Source organism: Melanotaenia boesemani, chromosome 6, assembly GCF_017639745.1.
Source record: "Melanotaenia boesemani isolate fMelBoe1 chromosome 6, fMelBoe1.pri, whole genome shotgun sequence".
Lineage (NCBI taxonomy): Eukaryota > Metazoa > Chordata > Actinopteri > Atheriniformes > Melanotaeniidae > Melanotaenia > Melanotaenia boesemani.
In genome coordinates, this window is record NC_055687.1 from 33,173,872 (window position 1) to 33,195,517 (window position 21,646).

Consider the following 21,646-nt stretch of genomic DNA (forward strand, 5'->3'; position numbering starts at 1 on the left):
TTTTCTGTGTTGTCCCAACTTAGACGTTTCATTACTGTTTGATATATATATATATATGGTTAATAATGGTTATAATGGTTATATATATATGTGTGAAAAGAAAAGCCCTTTTATGGCTGGTTACTGAAATCTGACGCAGTAATATTTACATTTATTTACTGCATCACTTTGTAAATGCTTGTTGAACACACAGTAGCACCTAATTTTGAATGCCATGGATCTCACAGATGGTATCACTGAATAAAAAAAACAAAACAAATAAAAACAAGAAAAAACTTTCCACCTATTCATTTACACGGTAATAGAAGTTTAATTAAAGATAACAAATAACTGGGATTATTCATTTGTATAACAGCCATTTTTGGAAATAAAAACAGCAACAATAATAGAAATATCTATTTGTTTTTTTAAACATATACTGAACGCAACAAGATTATGTCACTCAATGACATCATTTAAGAATTTCCCATGATCGGTCAGTGCGACAACTTCCTTAGGTTGGTGTTAAAATGTGACATTTGTCTAAGTTTTATCCAGCTTTTTAAATCCTGGTCAGTCAAGATGATCTTGACTAGTTTAGATAATCCCATTGAAAGCAGTTGATTTTCTCACTGCAGGCTAATTTTGCATCCATCTTGCCTCCTGTCTCTTCTCTGAGCTCTCTCCTGCCAGTAAAAGTCAGTCCCATGTTGACTCTTGTCTTATCTCTTACTCTGTCACTTTTTTTCTGAATGTCAGTGTACCATCAGAAGCCATGAGTTTTAAGGTCAGAAGCATATGTGGTATTGCTTTAAATGCTGACAAGCTAACAACAACCAAAACACCAAACTTTATAAAGTTGAAAAAAATATCAACATTTAAATTAACACACTTTGATATTCATTTAAATATCAAAGACCACAATCACGGCAGGTGTTCAAGAAGCTTTAACAAACCCACAAGAGAAAAAAACAAACAAAAAAAATTTCAGCACATTTTTCAGCAACAGCATAATAAAAGTGAATGTTCTTTAAAAAATGGTTAAAATCACAGTTAATAATAAAGTAACAACAGCCAAATGATCAAAAATTAAAACAGTAATGGGATTAGGGAAGTACAGTTGTGACACGGGGAGAGTTATAACACCACCTTTTCCACCATTTAGGGATGAGATCACACGATCATTTCAGTGTTTACTCACTTTCTTCTTGATCTCACATGGTAACTGTCAAGGCTGAAAACAGACACATGCCAATTTTATTAGAAAAAACTTGTTATAGAAGAAATTCTTTTGATCAACACTAAACTTATTCAACAATATGCTGATAAATTTTAGCTAAACAATGACCGACAGGGGTGACCGCCATATTGGTCCTGGCAAGTTATCAGTTTTCAATAGGCCTGAGCGGAGAAGACACCTGGAGCTTCTGCAGTTTGGGGCTGAACAAACTGCACACTATTTTAACACTATCACCAGGAATTACTTTTCATAGTAAGAATGAACAATTGTTTTTTGTTTTATTTTTATTTCAGGCACTTATTCATAACATTGTTATCCTAGCCTATATTGTATATCAGGGGTGCCCAAGTCCGGTCCTTGAAATCTACTTTCCTGCAACTTTTAGATGCATCCCTTCTTCAGCAGACCTGAATCAAATGAATGGCTTGTTATCAGGCTTGTTATCAGGCCTCTGGAGAGCTGAATGACATGTGGATGAGTGAATTCAGCTGTTTAATTTGTACAACTAATTAGGTGTTACTACTTTACATAGGGGCACCTTATAAACCAGAGGCTTATAATATAAATATCTATTTTGTTAAACAGGGGGGAAAAAAATATCAACCATTTTGTACTCCTAACACCTGGTTTTACCTTTCCCGTTGACAGCATTTTTTTCTCACCCATTATGTATTTAAACTACTTTATATTAATATAATAAACATTATAATATTATAGTGTTATAAAGAACACTATTGATCATCTCTCAGTGAATACCGATTAACAGTTGTGTTACAGTTTATATCTTTTTTCCACCATAAATGAAACATAAAAACATTATCAGGTGAAATTTTACAAACGTTTAATATTTAATTCAGTTTAAGTGAAACAAATTTTCACTTGTATTCATGTAATTAACTTTTTGCCAGGACCAAGATGGCAGACATGTCGATGTGTCGCAGAAGCGGGCTGAGGAGGTCGATGCAATGTCTACGTATAGATGTCTATCGTTGTAATATATTTAAAAATAATAATCGTCTTGCATAAAATTAAAAACTATTTCTTGATTTTTATTAATTTCAAAAGAAGCTGGGAAAGTTAGAAAAAGAAATACAGAGAGGTGTGCCTGCGGATGTTTAAAAAAACATAGTAGGGATGCCATTTCCCACAGGTGCATTAGAGTAGTTATTAAGCTGTCATACTGGTATGAAAGTTTGCTCTAGCAAACTCATTTAGTGTGTCTGAGTTATGGTCATCTTCTTGAATACTATTCTAATGCATTCTATTCTTATATTCTTGAAGGGTTTTGAATTGGAGCCATTTGTAGTAAACAAATGTGGGTATTTTAAATAAAAAGTTTGAGAACTGTAGCTCTAAAATTCAGCGAGTTGCACATACTGAAGCAAAAAGTGCTACAAGCATACCCAGTTACTCTTTGAAATGCCTCAGGCAGGTTTACTTCCAAAATGAAAATTTCCACTCTCGCATAGGGTAGAGCTGGAAGTTAAAATAGGTTTAAACTGATTTCATCCACCTCTGTATGTTTTAGACAACCACAGCCTGATTGCAGTGCTTACACGACTACTTACATCAAAATGACATGTTTTTGTGACAGAACTCTAGTAGATGTGAGTCAAATCCTTTATAAAACCTCAAATAAAACAAGGCCTCTGTCAAACCTCCAGTGGGTTTGTACAACCAGTCTGGTTGTAAAAAGTGTGACACATCCCACTGGAGGCATGCCCCTAGCATGCCCCTAGGACTCCGCGGGGCATGCCTCCAGTGATGTTCAGCCAGGCATGTTGAGGTTAATTATATGAGAAGGTGGTTTGACTTGGTACAAGGAGTCATGAGAGCATGTGGACCCTAGTGTTGAGACTACTGAGTCCTAGGAGAATGCCTCTAGGGTAATTGTAATGGACTGTTTTTATATAGTGCTCTTCAAGAGTGATAAAGGATGGGCACCTTTACATACTTATACTATACTGACAGTCCTGACAGAAATTATATAAGTGTCCAGCAAATACTACTGTTTTTACAATGTATTCCACATGTGTATTATATAATGAAAAAGTATCTCATCTTGTGTCTCTGAAGGGTTTTGCACAATCACATAGTTTCCTGTCCAGAAAAAAGGTGATGTTTTATGTTTCTTGGAGCAGGAGTCTTTGAATAACAGTAGGTATTTGTTTAAGAGAGGAGAACAAGGAGTGGTGGCTAGCATGTGATCTGGTTAAACGGACGAGAAAACCAACCTGGAAAAATGATGCCAAGTAAAGCAAAGATAAAAGCTCTCCAGAGAAGAATACACAGGACTAAAATCTGAGTCAAACTGATGTTACAGAGTTATTAAAGGACTGTTTGATAAGGTGAGGATGGGCAGGATGTCTTTTCCAACTTTTCAGTTTTCCTTCTGCGTCCTACAGAAGTTCACTAATTCTTACGTTCACACTTACTTTTTTTTGTTGTTGCTTTCACTGGTATGTGGGACTGCAAATATTCACACAAGCTGTGTCCCAGTTCAGAGTCTGCACAGATTCGTCGGCTACATACGTCATCGTGGTTCGCCAAGCACTGTCCAAATTCGAAGGAGCCTCCAATTCCACACTACAAATCTGCCCTTTGTTTGACCTCAAACGAAGGCTGCAGGGGATGCATCTTTCCCCTTTTCTCCCAGAATTCATTAGTATGGTTCTTTATTTTAAAACTACACTTTATTAGAAACATGACAAAACCAAGTACATTAAAAACATGTCTGTTAAATGTTGGCATTATAATTCTGTAATATTTGTGGATTTTTTAAGGGGTTAAAGGAGTGTGTACCGGCTGGAAAACAACAGAGCTTTAGACTTTAAAAAAATTTTTAAGATATATTTATATATGATTACCGGTAGGCGTTACCGTTCACTAAAGTGTCCTGTGATATGCAAACAGTAATTTCCGAGGTTTAAGTGATTCAACGTCCTGCGTTGCTGCTATGGGAAATTCTTGTTGGCTTCGTAGACTGTCCCATTTCACGTTAAATGGACTTCAGAGTTTGCAGACAGACCCTGAATCGGGACACAGCTACTGATTAACGTATGTGGTTTGTGATGTCAACCTTCAGTAGATATGTCCACTCTCATGGATACTATAAGAAAACAAGACTTTACTACCTTAGTTATTATAACTACGTTGTAAAAATATTTGGTTTGACACTGTTCATTTAATTTAATTTATTGTTTATTTGTTAGGGGCAATGCACATGATTGCACCACAGTTAGCTAAAAGCTACTTTACATCTGCAGTCCCTGGGTAATTGGAGTAAGGCGTACACCATGTCCTGCTTTAATGTCTATAAATAAAAATGTATCCTTTGAGTTTTCTTTTACATGATTTAAAGCTTTTAATGTGGTTCAGTCTAACAGATTAGTTTTCATTTAAATGTCTGACTAAGCTCAAGAAGAAAATGATGGAGGAGATCATGTTAAATCAGCATGTGTTACTGTCTCATATTGATCACTGGATCCTGAATCATATTATGGTAGAATATGTGATCACTAAATGATTGTCCAGTAAATCGATATAATAATGTGTACAGTGTATCTGAAACAAATGCTGTACTATAGCTTTACACACTTTTTTCCTTCTTATTTAACGAAAAACACTGTCTGCAAATCCATAGAATTGTAAATGCTTTTGCATGTATGAAATAATGACATGTATTACTAATGCTTACAAACCAACAGCACTGATTTCCACATTGTTTTTATTTCTTTCTGCAGATAAGATGGTCTAGTTTATGTTTTCATTTGCATGACCAATGTTTGCTTTTAACTACATTTACTTTTTTGCCAGTTCTCTTCCTGCTCATTAGCTTTTCTACAGATGTGCCAACACCAGCAATACGTTAGTTTGATAGCAATTATTCAGTAAAAGATTTAGCTCAATACGGGGCTGGTGCAGCTAAGAGCTGAGAGAATTCTGGACCCAATACAAGCGAAACTCATTTCTCTCTCATTTTTTCTTTCTCATTGTTAAACTAATGGGATTTCTGTGTGAATGTGATGTAGTGATCTTCCAGGTCTTTCTTATTTTCTTTTTATCTGACAAAGTGACAGTGGCTGAGAGCTTCTCATGTCCAATATTATATTAGCTACAATCTATGTATCACATATGGAAAAATCCATCAGTACGCACAAGTTAAACCACCTGAATGCTTTAGATTTTTGTGCTAAAGTACATTCATTCATCAAATCTGTTGCAAAAGTTGCAATTTCAGGTGTAATACAACAACACTCCTTTAAAGTCAAGGCTTTCCTGGACTGGGTTGGAGGCTACACACGAGTTCAAAGTCAGCAGAGAATGACTGAAGACAGGAGGAAGTGTGTGTTTAGCTAATTAAATGCAGAGCATGAATACATACTGTTATCCCAAACAGAATACATTCATAACCAGTGTCGGTGACTCACTAATCTTTGTGGACTTATATGATCTCTGTCTAATGTGGACAGCTGGTATTACGAATGACTATAACAAGGGAGAAATCTACTTGAACTAATTATTAATGCAGAACGTCAGAGGGCAATTTCCCTGACAGAGGAAGGACGATAAAAGTGATATTTATGTGACATTTCAGCAACAGCCGCCTCAAAGGCATGCATGCTTGCCAAATCCTATGCAGCCTTGCATCTGAGACCCATCATCTCCTTACTGCCAAAGAGCCTCTGCAATATTTTCTTTAATTAAAAAAAATATAAATTACTCACAAGATGAATCATTTACTTGTTGCATTATGAGTAATGGGTTAAGTTCTACAGTGGTTCACAACATTATATGAGAGGTAGATTATCAAATGTCAAAAGCATTTTTACAGATCTGATAGCCAAAATGTGATTTCCTGTTTCCATGACTTACCACGTTAGAAATTAGTCTCACAAAGGACAAACAAATGAATCTGTTGGTTTAGGCAAGAAAAAGATTTTCTGAGGAACAGGTTCACAAAATGAAGCTCATATAACATTAATAACATTCTGTAAAGAACACTCTCTGGCTTGCCAGATTCCTAACAAACAATTGTCTTAACTGAATGCATTTTGTAGAAGAGTTAAACAGAAAAAAAACATTTATGCTCAGATTTAAATGATCAAACATGATGATGATATATTTTCAGTTTTTGATGCACAGGTCTGGTGGTGTTTAGTTCATTTAGGAGTCAGATCATCTGGTTCATGTAAAGTCAATAAACCAGTGTTCTTTAGAGAGTGAAAGCTCAGAAAAAAAGCTACTTTTTTGTCCAGCATGACATGACAGTGTGTGCAAATTCCACTCTGTGACTAAAAATAGAACATCTGTTTCCCATAGCTGCTCTAAACCAATGCATGGGAGCCTCTAGGAAGCCCCTCAAAGATCTCTGCCACTGACCATCTCCTCATGTGGGACCTTCATAATGCAAGAAATCATTCAGAACATCCCACCGAAGGATTTACAACCCCTTCATAAAAGGAAAATGACAAAGAAGACAAGCAACCAGCTATCCTTCGAAACCTCCACAAACACGCCTGTTTCAAAGCACTCACTCATCTAAACTACAGGCAGGTTTTAATGTGCCGCTCCCGTTCTTTAAGAATCCCTCAGCTCATTTCTAGCAAAAAGTAACACAAAAAGTGGACACATTTTTCATTTTATATATATTCACCATAAAAACCACATTATTTACAAATCCTCTGCCAAAGTACAAGCTATAGAATAAGCTGCTGCTTGTTACACGACATTTCCACAAATATGAATAATGCAGCTTTCCTTTCTTTTTTTTTTAATCTAACAATCTCGGTCACCAGAAGTGCTGTAAGTAATTACACTCAGAGAAGCAGGAGTTTTAACTAACATCCTATTTGATCGATACAGAATCAAACACAGTTACACTTAAAAAAAATTTGAGTTTTTGCAAAATTACATTACATCGTCCTGCTTCCCTGCTTGAGTAAAAAGAAACAAAACGCATCCTTTAAATGTGTTGTGGGTACATAGGATCAAAAAAAAAAAAAAAAAAGTATGACTTAGTAATGCCGTGTCATTTCTTTTGTACAATTTTCTTTTAGTACACCATGAAAACAAAATACTGCATAATGCATGTCTGACACATCCATTTAGTGAGAGTCAGTGAGTGAGCACACTTCATCCGGGTGAACCACACTGTCACCTCTGCAGAGAAGTATAATAGTCTCTTAAGTGTCCTGGTCCTTTTTGTTGATCTGACCTTCACGCTGAGTGCAGATAACGTAATGAAAATGTCACATCTGGCTAAGTGCAGCAATCACAGTGAGTGACTTTTTATTCTTTCGTCATGAGTATCTATCAGCACCTGCTTCTTTGGAAAAGTTGGGAATTGCCACTGCACACATAGTTTGTTACTCTCTAAGGCTTCTGCAGAGTTTGACAACAGCAGCAGTAATGTGTGTGACTGTGTGTTCATGTTAAACTGTAAATAATATCATACACTTCATTTTCACTTCATTAACCCCTTACGATGCAGACGTACCGGTCCTGGTACATGACTACTAATCAACAACATTGCAGCCATGTGTGCAAGCCCCTCTGTCATAAATGCCCACAATATACACATCAAATGAAAGCTCAAAGTCTCGTCTTTCAGATGACATAAACCATTTTGACACACAACAACCACAGCGCTAACACTAAAGCCTTTTTTACAGAAAAGCAGAAAGTTTAAACGTTGACTTTCCTTACCTTTGAGGGCTCTCTATAGGTCAAACATCAATATTTCCCATCAAGATAGGTCTCATTCTGTCCGTACAGGTTAGGCGAGGACAAAAAAAATATTTTTTTCTGTGTGTTCTAAAGTGTATAACTTTTTATCAGTAATACTTACAGTGATTCTGATTGCTGTGGGTGAAATTAGAGAGTGTTACCTTTACAAAAAGCCCAAGCCTGTACTTACAATCCAGAGGGTTCAATAACAGCAGTAATTCTAATTTGGAGAGGTCATATTACAGGCGTTTTTGCCCCCGCTTGATAAGGGGTAAACAGACTCTATGAAGCTCTTGGACATTAGTGTAGCTGTGAAATCATGCTTGAAGTCCCTTATATTGCCAACAGTTTCTCAGGAACAGGTGTGTAACTCAGGGGTAAATCCTGATGGATAGTTTACCCTTTAGGTGATCTATGGAAGTTTTTCAGGCATTTCTATCACGTCCAGGTTTACAATCCAGCCACAAAATTTAGTGTTTATTCAGAGACTCTATATGGTAAACCCACAATAGGTGACCCATGATAACACCATTATTTATCACGTTTATCATAAAAAAAGTTAATTATCACTGTTATGTTGCTTAGATACCTCTATTTTTTATGTGGAAATTATGATGAAACCACTTCCTGCTGAACTTTCAACCAGAGAGCTTAAACTGATGGTAATGTCCAATCTGGAGCAGCCAAAGATCAACAAGTGAGCAGAAAGTTCTCTGTGTGTCTGAAAAGAACAAAATAATGTTCCTCTGTGCTGGAATTAAGCCGACAAGATGTTTTTGCTGCACGGAGCTCCAAAAATGAGCTGAGTTGGAGTTGGGTTTGTGAGAATAGCAGGTAAATAGCATCAATAGCTGTAAAAAGCAAGAATCGCCTGGAGGAAAAAGTATAAATATGTAAATAGTTTTTGTTGTGTGTTTGTTTTAAAGCCAATATTTTTTTTCCTGAAAGCTAAGACTTGAGAGAATGATGTGCAGAGAAAAGGCTTGGTCACTGTTGATCTGTGTGTTATTTTTTTTATAAAGTTTTGTTAGTAATAAATTCAGTTTTGTTGTTTTAGTTGGTATTTATGCTGCTATATCTATTGATACATTCATTTTAAATCATTTAGCCTCATAATCTGATAACTGAGGCTGTCTTGAAAATATAATTTAAGGATGTTGACTGTGATTAAAAGAGTTGAGGTTCTACATGCACTTTTACAAAAAAAATAATAACAGGTTCTTTTAACTTCCAGGGCTCTGTAGGGATAATCCAGTAGTATTAAAGACTCCACTACCACATGAAATTACATTTAATTTGTGTATCATCATAATCATGAAAAAAATTACCTATAATGGCCTAAATATTTTATTACAGATGATTATTTATCTACAGAGAAACAGTCCTCACAGAGAATGATTAAATACACCAGACAGTGAGATCCACACTTTTTGAAACAGGCTCTTGATTTTCATCCTCAACGTCACCTACTTAACACCTGATAACTGGGTGAGAACACCACAAACAGGAAAAATCTCTAACTGCCTCTCAAGATGTCTGTCTCTGAGATCTCTTGAGTATATTTCTTACTTAAAGTCCTTCTTTTTTATTTCTCTCTGCCTCTGGTCATAAATCAGCTGTTATATAAACTGCCTTCAAGTTAGTTTCCATCACTGTTACATGAGACTCCCTTTAGCACATAACAGGATGTTACAGAAGCCTGGTTCATACAGTTCAGTGAGACTTGTATGTAGCAGAGGACTGTTAAGACAGTTTTCTCTAGGTTTTTTATAACAGCTATGGACATAAATATAATGGTTATATGCTTCTGTGCACTTGTGGGCCTTTCTGCAAGAACACCAAAGCCGAGAATATGCTTGCTTTTTAACCTGAGTTTGGGTATTAAACCGGCTTAATTTTTATATACAGTACCTGCATGTCTGTTATGCTTGTTGCCAGAGGATTCCACTAGAGGGTGGATTATAAAACTCAGAGCAGAAAGAGTTACTGATTTCGCAGGACGTAATCATGACAATAAACATGACCACAACAGAGGAGGTTAGAATTGCTCAATTTTGTGATCATAGTAGAAAAAACAACAGCAGTGGTATTGAAGATGGTATATAACAGAAGTGTCCAAAATCTGTCCTTGAGGGCCTCTGTCCTGGAGGTTTTCAATGTGCCCCTGCTCCAACACACCTGACTCTAATTCAATGGATCCGACAGGCTAGGAAGTTCAGCACAATGACTCATTAATTTGAGTCAGGTCTGTTGGAATAGGAAAACACTGAAAACATGCAGGACCTCAAGGACCGTAGTTGGACATCGCAGGTATATAAGGTTCTGTCTGAGTCACCTTAGTTTATTGTCCAATCAACCAGAATAATAATGTCACACACTTACATTAAAGACATTACACAGACTGTAGAAAGTCATGGTTTATAATAAATGCTTCTGTAAACTTTAAATAGGCGACATGCTGAGAAACAGAAACGGGTATGCGGCATACTACTCACTTTGTAGGAGATTGCACATTCAGCGGTGAGACTCGGTTTGTTGCTGCCGCACCTTGGTATTTGATTAGGAAATGTGCAAATTCATTGATTTCTTTCTTAAGAAAATGTTTAAAAAGTCAGAATCATACAGGAAATACATTTATAGCACAGATCAGTGTACACATATTAATATTTTGTATGATCATTCTTAGTTGTGTCACTGAATGAACTTTCCACCACAGGCTGAGAGACATAAAAGCATCTTACTGCAAACATTAATGGACCTTATGCACGTCCTTGAGGACAGTCTCAGTGCTTTGTCTCTTGTTCAGTCTATTGTTTAGTGAACACAAATATTTAATTTCTCCACCACCTTCACCTCTCCCTTCAGGATGTTTGGTTTACACCTGAAGCTCCTAAAATCCATAATGATCTATTTTGTTTAGATTCAAGATAGTTCCAACACCACGTCACAAAGTAGCTGATGAGCTCGATGTTGTCTGCATTTTGTCCATCATTGATACACCCAACAATTGCTGAGTCATCTGAGTATGTATGCAGATGACAGGACTCAAAACTGTATAGGAAGTCTGAGTTGTAGTAAATGAAGACAGACAGCCAAACTACTGTCCTTGTGGTGCTCCGTTGCTGTTGACAAACTTCTTAGACTAACTATGGTTAGTTTGCTAGGCTCTGCTGCTGGGTTTGAATTGCATGACTCTCACAGTACGGCTTGCTTTGCTCAGATTAGCTAGGGCTTGCTGTGGCAAATAAATGACCATCAATGAAGCACCAATCCCTGAATGATGAGCAAACTGTAGCAAGTCCTGAAAGGTTTTGCTTACCTACTTTGCTGAGCTAATTCCAGTCTCTTCAGAGCAACTAGTGTGTCATTGGAGAAATTGGGCAGATTTATGAGAATCTTTTAGGCATCACAACACTGAAAATTTCTTGTGACTCACTCTAAAGAGTTGAGTCAAGTGAGCCTGAGGAACCTGGGCTGGATTACTACGACTCCAATTCCAGTCTGGACTACGATGGCGCTGTTAAATCCCAGATCTTTAACCAATAAGACTTTTATCCTAAATGACTTCTTCACTTCCAATGGACTGGATTTCCTATGTGTGACTGAGTCTTGCCTGAGATTCGACGAGTCCACCCCCTTTTCTGAACTTGTACCGGCTGACTGTTCTTATTTTAATGCTACGAGGATGTCTGGTTGAGGTGGTGGAATAGTGAATGTTTCTAAGCAGAGGTTTGGTTGCAAACAGATACAGTCTTTCTCTAGCTTTGAACTGATGTTTTTTGAGTTAGGTTGCAAGCATCCAGTACCATGTGCAGTGATTTACAGACCACCTCATTATAATAAAATGTTCATAAATGAGTTTGGTGACTTGTTGGCTCAAATTATGCCAAAATATGGCTATGTTTTACTATGTTATTGATCTAATATACATGTCTGTTGTACTGATAAGCCACTGGTGAGTCACTTTTTAGCCCTTATTCACTCATTTAATCTTGTACAATGTGTGGTTGGTCCTACACATCAACTTGGACACACACTTGCCTTGGTTTTATTATATGTTTTATCAGTTTTAAATCTGGAGTTGGAAATGTCCTCTTTTCTGATCATTGTGCTGTCATAATTAATATCGCTTTCCCCTGTCAGTTTAAAAATATATTCTTCTTCTATGAGACGCTGCCACTTTATTAATCCATCCACCTTGGTCCTGCTCTCTTTGGCTTTTAATAACTGTGGCGTCTCTAACCCGAACCCTTTCGTGTTCATAATACTGATGAACTATTTGCAGTTTTAATGACACATGCACTAAAACATTGGACTTGGTGGCCCCTTTGAGAAGCAGGCCCCCAAAGTCAACACCCTCTCAGGCCTGGTTAAATCTTCTATCGCCTCCTCAAACTGTCACAATCCCCGGTTTTTGTTTAAGCCCATCAATTCCACTCCTAATGTAGCTCAGTCTACTAGTTTGGAATCCTCCCCCGAAAGCTGTGAATATTTTCTTATAAAAAGACTTTTTTATAAATAAAATCCTTTACTCCCTGCTTTGCTGTTTTTAAATTTTAAATTTTTTTTTTATTAACTTGACCCTTTGTCATTTCAGATTTTAAAAGATAGTAACTGATTATATGAAAGCCTCAGACTTCCCCTCAGATGCTAACCCTCCACATCTTTTTAAAGTAGCTTTTTCTACTATTGGACCTTTTGTCCTTGACATTAATAATACCAGCCTCACCTCTAGTGTGGTTGCTGAGGTTTGTAAACATGTATGTAACTTGTATGTAAACAGCCCTAGATTTAAAAACCTGGCCTTGACCCTACAATACTTTCTCATCTCCAAATTCCCATTCTTCCATAAAATCCTTGAGAAAATAGTTTTTATCCAATTAAATCCATACATATCCAATTATCTAGACAGGTATGGCATACTCAAGAGTTTCCAATCTGGTTTTAAATCCCTTCATAGCACAGAAACTGGACTTGTAAAGGTTTAATGACGTTTTTCAGCAACCGCTTCTGGTTTTACTGTTGTCATAGTGCTTTTAGATCTTACTGCTGCCTTTGTTACCGTTGATCACAGCTTCATCATTTCATTGCGTGGTGCACTGGATGGGCATTAAAGGCTCAGCACTTGACTGGTTTTGATCTTACCTTACCCATAGAAGTTTTTGAGTCAGTATTGAAGATTTTGTGTCCACTACAGATCCTTTCTTTTGTGGGGTGCCGCAGGGTTCGATTCTGGTCCGCTCCTATTTTCACTATATTTGCTTCCCCTGGGCTCGATTATGAAGAAACACGGAATCTCCTTTCATTGTTACACAGACAACTATCAGAAGTATGCCTCCCTTCTTACAAAGACTGCAGAAAATCATTTTTAGAACATCATTGTTAGGAAGATCAAACTATGGATGTCAAACTATGATCAAACTATTGCCTGAGTTTCAATGAAAAGAAAACTGAAGTAATTTTATTTGGACCAAATCATACTAGTGCTGCATCCTTTCCTAACTTTGATTCCCCGGTCCCCAACAATAAAACTGAGGTTACCCACTTAGGGATTTGTATGGACTGTGAATTTAAACTTGACAAACATATCAGCTCTGTAGAGCAGAAGGGCTTTTTTCATTTCATACAAATATATCAGCTTAAGCCCATTTTGGGCCTGAAGGATCTGTAGAAATGATTATCCGCCTGGATTATTGTAATGCTCTCTTTGTTGGAATTAGTCGGTTCTCTATTTTTCGCCTGCAACTGATCTAGAAGGCTGCTGCTTGCCTGCTAACTGGACATAAGCACATTTCCCCTATTTTGTATTTCCTTCACTGGCTCCCTGTGCATTATAGAATTGATTTTAAAACCCTTCATTTAGCTTATCGTTGTTAAAATTGCCAAAATGGCTCCATCCTACTTGTCAGAACTGCTTCAGCCTTATGTCTCTTGTCGGCCACTAACGTCTGCTGAGCAGCTCGCTCCAGCAGTACCAGAGATAAAGCTCGAGCTTAGAGGTGAACAGGCTTTTGCAGTGGTGGCACCGAGACTCTGGAACAAGTTACCTCTAAACGTCAGGCAGGCCTCTTTGCTACCGGTTTTTAAATCTCTTTTAAAACCCACTTGTTTACACTGACTTTTTCTAATATAGGACTGTATTGTTCTGTATGCAGTGCTTATGTTGTATGTGTGCATTGATGTAAAGGTATGCACATGCATATTTATAGTCTTATTGTTATTTTATCTTTTACTGTGAATGTTATTTTATAAAGTTTACTCTTTATCATTTGGATTGGACTGGGTAAGTTTAAAGAGGAGCTGTATAACCCAGCATGGTTGGTCTGTGCAGGCCTTCAGAATACTTAGGCCGGCACCATCTTGATGTGCAGCCTTGCTCTGGGTTAGTCTCTCTGGCTACCTCTTCATCTGCCTGGAGGGAGGCAAAGGAGGGGGGAGATGTTGGTGATGGTGAATCAGGATAACACTGAGGAGTTGTGACAGGGCGCTGAAGTTGATATGATTTGTCACACACTCAGTCATAGCACTGATGTCATCTTCATGAAGCTCCCAGAGTACATTCCGGTCTGTGGCTTCAAAACACTCCTTTGGAGTTTCTTAAGCTATCCGAGACCATCTTCCCAAAGTTGTTCTGCTCACAGTTTATCACTGAACAACAGGTGTATACCAGGAATTGAGGAGTATCAGCTTGGAGTCAAATTTTCTGGCAGAAGATCGATGTGCAACTCTAAAATTTCCATTAAAAAAAATTTAACATTTTTATTGAAGCAGCTGATATGGAGTTTAAAAGTTGGAAGTGCAGCAGATTAAATCTCAAGAGATTTCCATGGAAGTGTCAGATTGGTTTGGTGTTTTTGTATTTGATAAATGAGAATGTTTACATGGTTGGCAACTGGGAGAAATCAGATAATTGTAATAATCAGATTTGATGTATCTACATGTACAACTAAAATGTGATATTAAAAAACCCTGGTCTAAATGTTGCGGTCAATTATCAGAGTTCTTTCGGAGTTCTTATGGAAAAATACCAGTATTATTGATGTAACTTCCTTTTACTTTCAAACATCTGGTCTTTTATGAGCATGGTAGCCCAAAATCTTAGCAATAGCTGTTGCTAATGTGGGAGCTAATAAGCTTTTGAAAAATTCCATAGGTGAATGCTTTAAATTGTTTACGTCATTTCTCTTTTTAACATCTTGTAATAAAAAGAAACAAAGCAGTTTTTTACATGTGGACAGATAAACAAATACCTCATTATCTAAGCAGATGTAAAAAAAACTAAATAAATCAGCTGTTAGCTGCAGTGCTGGGTAGGACACTGGTGAACTCTCTCGCTAGATGATAAAGATGAAAAACTTACGGTTAACAGCTTCATGTTTCTTTAAGGCTCTGCTCTGATTGGTCAGCAGATTGATACAAAATCATATATGATGCACAATGTAAATAATATATGCTTTAAGCTGTGGTTTGCATTAATTCTTTCTTTTAGTTTGCTCCTGAGCTCCCTCATCTGCCTCTGTAAAAATGATGAAAACATTTATACGCTGGATGTAACAGCTGGAGGGATCTGTTCCTTTATCTCTACTATCAGCCTGATCATCATCTAATCCCGGCCTATTCACTAATTACAAATAAACCCTGTACAACATTATGTCACTATAATATTTCCACAAACCCAATACAATCCCAAATCCAATCAACAAATGCTAATTCATGCTCTAATCTTCTGAACGGCAGTGAACATTTAATTAGATGTTCTCAGTAGGTTTGCAGGGACAGGATACTTAAGATATTGTGACAAAAACTTGTTACATGCCATCAGCTGGCCTCTACTTCATTAAGTAGGAGGAGGAAGGCTCAGCTAAGGGGGGGAGAAGAGGAGGATATGAACCCGCAGTAACTGAGCTCAAGAGAAGCAGTGAGGGAAGAATGAGAATACTAAGTACTGTGGGGAGATGATCCAAACCACTTGTTCTCCACAGAGCATTTCTGTCCGCTCTGATTGGTGACATGCAAGCTAGAATGCTTTTGTCTGAGGCAGGCAGGGAGGTGGGGTGTGTGGAGGAGGGGGTAAGCATCAGCTAGACACTTTCTTACTTAAAAAAACCTAAAACAACTTCAGGAATATGGACAATTTTACACTACATTATAGATTTGTTTATTTTTTTATTTCGTTTTTTTAGAGATATCAAAGGAAATGTACTTCAACTGACCTCGAGGTTGCAAGAATTACAATTTTGTCTCGCATACCTCTGAGACTTTCCCATCCCCTCGGAGGGGGGCAGGTGGCAGCTGCTCTACCCCCTCCCCGCCTCTGTCTCTCTGGAAGACAGAGCCAGAAACTCCAGCCCACACTTGTGCCTCTAACATTAGCAACGCTTTGGGAGGAAAAAGCCATGCGGAGCTACACTTCATGACACCAGCACAGCAACGCTCACGCTCTCCTTCCTTCTCTCTTCTAATAAGCACTCACTTCCTGTCAGGGGGCTAAAAACAGATGTAGCTATGGTTGTTGTGAAAGAAAGCAAATTAGTCTGCAAGAGCAAACCTTGTCAGAGGTCTCCCTCAAAATCCCTACACATCACACTGCACTTTTGCACTTACTTGACCCTAAAGTTTAGCTCAATATTTGAAGGGTGACTAAAAAGATATGAGGCAAACACAGAAGGGCATTCACAACTTCTCTTCTGCACAAGTATGTGAGTCAGACATGATATCAACCCCTCCTTTATGCAGCTTTAACTTGCTGCACATGCTTCTGGAGGCAACCAGCGGCTGATAAAGCACACAAAGAGAAAACACAAGGAGCTTACCTCACTTTTGTAGCAACAAGCTGTTCAGCAGTCCATCACACCGCGCGCTCTCTCTAGACTAGTTTGCGGCAGTGGCAGCAAGAGGAGGAGGAAGAGGAGGAGGAGGAGGAGGAGGAGAAGCAACAGGCGAGAATAAAGCACAGCAGCAGAAAATACAATGATGAGAGTAGGAGAGAGGGTGAATGCACACCCTACGGGGGGCTAGGGAGGGAAGAAGACGAGCGAACGAGTGACTAAAACAGAGCCAACACTGACTGACTGACTCCCAACGTCTCTTGTAGTCTGAGCTGGAGGTTTATAAAGCCCACAAACTAACTCGCTCCTCTGCCTGCCTGCCTCCCCAGCCTGACGTCAGCATAGTCACATGACCTCGCTCTGCCGTGTGTGTGTGGGGGAAATGAAAGTGGAGGAGAGATAGAGAAAGAGACGGAGAAGCCCGTGTTGCCTTGGTAACAGGCATTTTGCACAGCAATGATTTCAACAGGTCATCTGATATACATACAAACATTTTTATGAGCAGGGAAGCTGTCAGGAGACAGAGTGGAGAAACAAAAGCGGTTCACACTTCCTGTTTTTTATTTTTCCTCTCTCCAGTTTTCAGAAAGGCATGAACACCAGACAACCTGCACTGCTGAACGTGTGCATAATTTCAATGTGCTACACTAACTTTTATTTATCTGCCTGCTAACTTACAGTGACTTCAGACATGACTCAGACTTGTGATTCCAGACAAATCTTATATATACATATATATATATATATATATATATATATATATATATATATATATATATATATTTATTTCTATTCTGCTGGCTGGTATTCTTTTCCTGAGACATAACAAATTGTATCTCCAAGTCTTGAAATTGCAAAATTGTCCCCTATCTGTACCTGTAGATTTGATTTATACTTGTATTTGTTACACTTTCAAATAAGGAGATACAATTTACAAAAAACTGGCTTTACACAACGTATGTCCCGATCCTCGCTCCTTACAACCCTGGCAAGCACACCTGTTGCCGTTGCATTATTTCTTATAACTTGTGAAAATTTCATATTTTAGGGGCACTTTTACTAAAAATTTATAAATTTTCAGTGCTTATCAACAGCAGTGCTTCTCAGCCTTTTTTGAGCCTGTGTCCCCCTAGATGCCAGCTGTCAGTTTAAGCTGATGATCAGTGTTGTTACTAAAGGCTGTCAAATAAAGTAGAAGTATGCATAAAGTATGCATTTAAATGCTTTGCATATTGCAATGTTCTAAGCAGACCAGACAGCAGGTGTCACACAGCAGATTACTTATTACAACAAAGAGTGACTTGGCATTTGACATATAACTCGTGAACAACGTCCTCTTTGTTGTTTCTGTGAAGTGCACAAGAATTCCTTCAGAGATTAATTCTACACACAATTAATAAAAGAACCCTACAAAAGTAAATAAATAAACAAATGGAGGAGATTCTGTGCACACAATCGAAAAATCACAAGTGAGTAATAAGTCGCCCAAAGAAATCTCACAACTTTTATAGCATTTGGGAACTGGGAACCAGTCGCTCACCTTTCAGTTGTATTTTCATTTCTATGTCATGAATTGTTTTTCACTGCCAGTTTCAAGCATAACTCTTCAGTCACATAAAGGATATTTTTAAGAGTACGACTCCAAGTCTCATCAGAGGAAGTTATCATTAGTTTTAATGTTAGTGTTTGAGTTAATAAGAAATATTAACCTTGATTCTGTGTTGGGAATGTCTTTCTTTTTTACACCATGACTGATGTCATTCTCACATCATACATGAAGGTACCAACCAGCACTCTGAAGAGACACACCAACAAAAACATGAGAACAGGATCAATCAGCTGGAGCACAAAAGGTAAATGATTCACCTGTACAAACTTGTGCTTCTCACTAGTTAACATGTTAAAGAAAGCATTACTTTGACTGATCTTGCAGGGAGGGGGAAAAACTTGTTTCCACTACACAATCTCCAAGAAAGACTCAACAGATAGAAGGCAACGAACCAACTGCTACACCTGTACAAAAGCACAACAGAATTTCCCATCGTGCAAATATGATCAAGCCTCCATGGAGGCTAGAGGCAGAGACCTAGGCAATCCTGGAGCACGAACCCAAGCCACCCCACCATGAAGACGACCCCGGACCCACCCAGACGGTAGCAGAGGAAGGCCCCAGCTAGAGTCCCTCGCGGCCATAGGGCACAGGCCCTGGTGGGCCAAGATTGGCAGCTGCCAATCCCGCCAGGCACCGACCATCCAGAGCGGCCAGAGCAAAGGGCCCAGTGCCCCAAGAGCCTAGAGCCGCCCCGCCCATGGCAGAGGGCCTACACCATGCGCAGGAGGACCAGGCCCCCCCAGACAACCACCCAGCACGTGAGAGAGAGTGGAGAAGGAGAGGCGTCTGGGAATGTAATTTCAGAGGGAAGCAAACTTCTCTCTACAAGGTTAGCCGCTGGGGGCAGTAGGCACCTCCATTTCCTGGGAGGCGCCCATGGGGCAAGATAGGACAGGAGCAGCCCCCCTTCAAACCCCTACACCCCTCCTGCCCCTAGGCCATACCCTGGGTCCCAGGGCAGCAACCAGACACCCGGGCATGCACCAACCCACACCATGGCAGCAGACCCAGACCTCCGGCACCAACTGACCCATTCACCCCCAAGAGAGGAGGGGGAACCCCAGGCACCAGAACCCAGAACTCTCACCCAGCCTACCCCAGAATAACTTGGCCACTCGGTCCAGGGCCAGCGCGCACCGACCCAGGCACCACCAGTGGCCTCACCCCCTGCCACGAGACAACCCCAACCGCTGACACCCCACAGCCCCCGACAGGACCGGATCCACTGCGGAGCAGCCCAGATCCCCACCACGGGGAACCCACCAAGAACCCACAACCACTAGGTAACCCCCACCAACATCCAACCCCCAAAGCGATGAGGTCACAATCCTCCACTTAAACTAAGTGATGGAGCTAATCACAGGGGATCAGAGGGGGTGAAATTTAGCTGAGTTTTGCAGGATGTTAGGGTTGTTCCAGAGGGGTGTAAGCTTACATGGAAAAGTGAAGACTTGGTTCGTTTTAGAAATTCCCACCAAGCCACTAAGGAGGAACTGATGTTATTGCTTTTAAAACACTTACATGGTTTGATGGCTGAGCTGATGAATGGCAGGTCAGAGATAACTAAATCCTCACATGCCACATACTCACTATACTCATGCCATATTGAAAATTTGAATTTGGCATTATTTTAGCGAGGGAAGCTGCTTTTGGGCATGTAAGTGCCTTATCACAGCTGTGAACAAAATCCACAAAACCCCACTTTATCCTTGTTATCTATGCAGATTCTGACAGTTTCCAAGCATGGCATTTAGAGGATGGCCACAGAATTGCTTGTTAAATATATTAGTTGTCCCATGTGAGCTTCTGGTCCACACTCCTTACCAGTTGGTGGCGATAATGCATCAAATCGCTGCATTTCACAGCCAAGAAAACAAGAAAAAGAAGAAGATGTTGCATCTATGTCTGATTGAAACCAAAGGGAGATGGAAGAATCTGAAAAATCAGTCGGCCCTTTAGACAAGAAGTTTGACAATTAAAAAACAAAAACTGAACAATCAATAAAAACATATGTCATTTGAAGACATGACAGAAGTTGTACTTTCGCCTAAGTGCCTATATCTCAACATCAAGCATGCAGTTGATGAAGCTGCAATTTTAGGTTTAACACCTAGTTCAGTAGACTGCAAGCTATGTATTTACATCTTGAAATGTGATGAATCGTCATTAATGCACAACTATCCTGTGAATAATCAGATTAAAATTTTAATTTAAGCCATTACCTAGATCAAGCATCTCCAACGCCAGTCCTCATACTCTGCTGTCCTGCAGGTTTTTAGATGTTTGTCTGCTTTAAATCACCTGATTAGCTTCACTTGGCTTCACTTCATTCATTTTCTGAGGAAAAAACAAGCCTACAGAATATTTTTATGTCACTGGACTGTTTTTCTTCAAGAAAGAAACACGAAGCTCGTTAGTTTTACAGCTTATTTATTCAAGGTTAGAAAATGTTTTTTTTTTATTGCTGTTTCTGTTTTGGTGTGTATGTGTGTATTTGCGTAGCATTAAAATTTTTAGCATTATTCCAAATTCAACTTTAACTCATATTGAGGTGCTAAATCTGTCTAGGGTAGGACTTCTGTATGAGACTGAGGGGTGAACAGTGGGAGGAAAACATGACCTCCTTGCACCATCCTCCACTCATTCCAGAAGGGAGTATGAACAGTGTTGGACTGATCACATTCATTTCAATAGCATCTGTTGGCCAGTCGACTGCAGTGGAGCGGGGCCCAGGGTGGGGGTAGGGGTGAGGTCAGCCGAGTAAAAACACACCCCCAGTAAGGGTATGTTTGGAGACGCAAGACGAAATGCTAAACTGGGTGGAGAAAATTGACAGAGTGCAGAGAAAAGCAATTTAATAACGCCTGCAGCGGGGATAAATATGATTACAGAGACCCTGCTGAGGAGCAAATCAGACACAGGAATGAAATCCATCAGGACGGAAAGCAGAAAGGAACAAAGAGCTCAAATGATGCCAGAATCTAAAACAAGACTCTGACTGTCAGGTGGGCTGATTGGTTGAGAAATAAATTATGAATTAAATCCTGAGTGTTGGGATCAGTGGGCTGGAAGGTGATGCTTCTGGGTGAATATCTCAGATTAAGCCTGCATGAAGCATTGACCACTAAATATAAAGGCCGTCTTTGTGGGCAACATGAGGCAGTGGTCATTATTTTTTTTTTATTTCCTTTACTTGACTTATTGAATTAAAGAAGGAGGAGTAACAGAGTACTGGTGATAAATAACAATAAGAAACAA

General features: G+C 39.1%; 1 protein-coding gene across 5 annotated transcripts in view; it reads right to left on the reverse strand.

Annotated features, from left to right (window-relative positions):
• LOC121641512 (neurocalcin-delta A) overlaps positions 1–21,646 on the reverse strand; it is a 90,224-nt gene that overhangs the window by 26,902 nt on the left and 41,676 nt on the right. The window contains exon 1 of one of the 5 annotated variants that reach the window (XM_041987678.1): positions 16,762–17,077. The exons of the other annotated variants lie outside the window; for them this stretch is intronic. The gene's annotated coding sequence lies outside the window, so the exon portion shown is untranslated. Of the gene's footprint in view, positions 1–16,761; positions 17,078–21,646 lie in introns of those variants that run through there. 5 annotated transcript variants of the gene reach the window in all.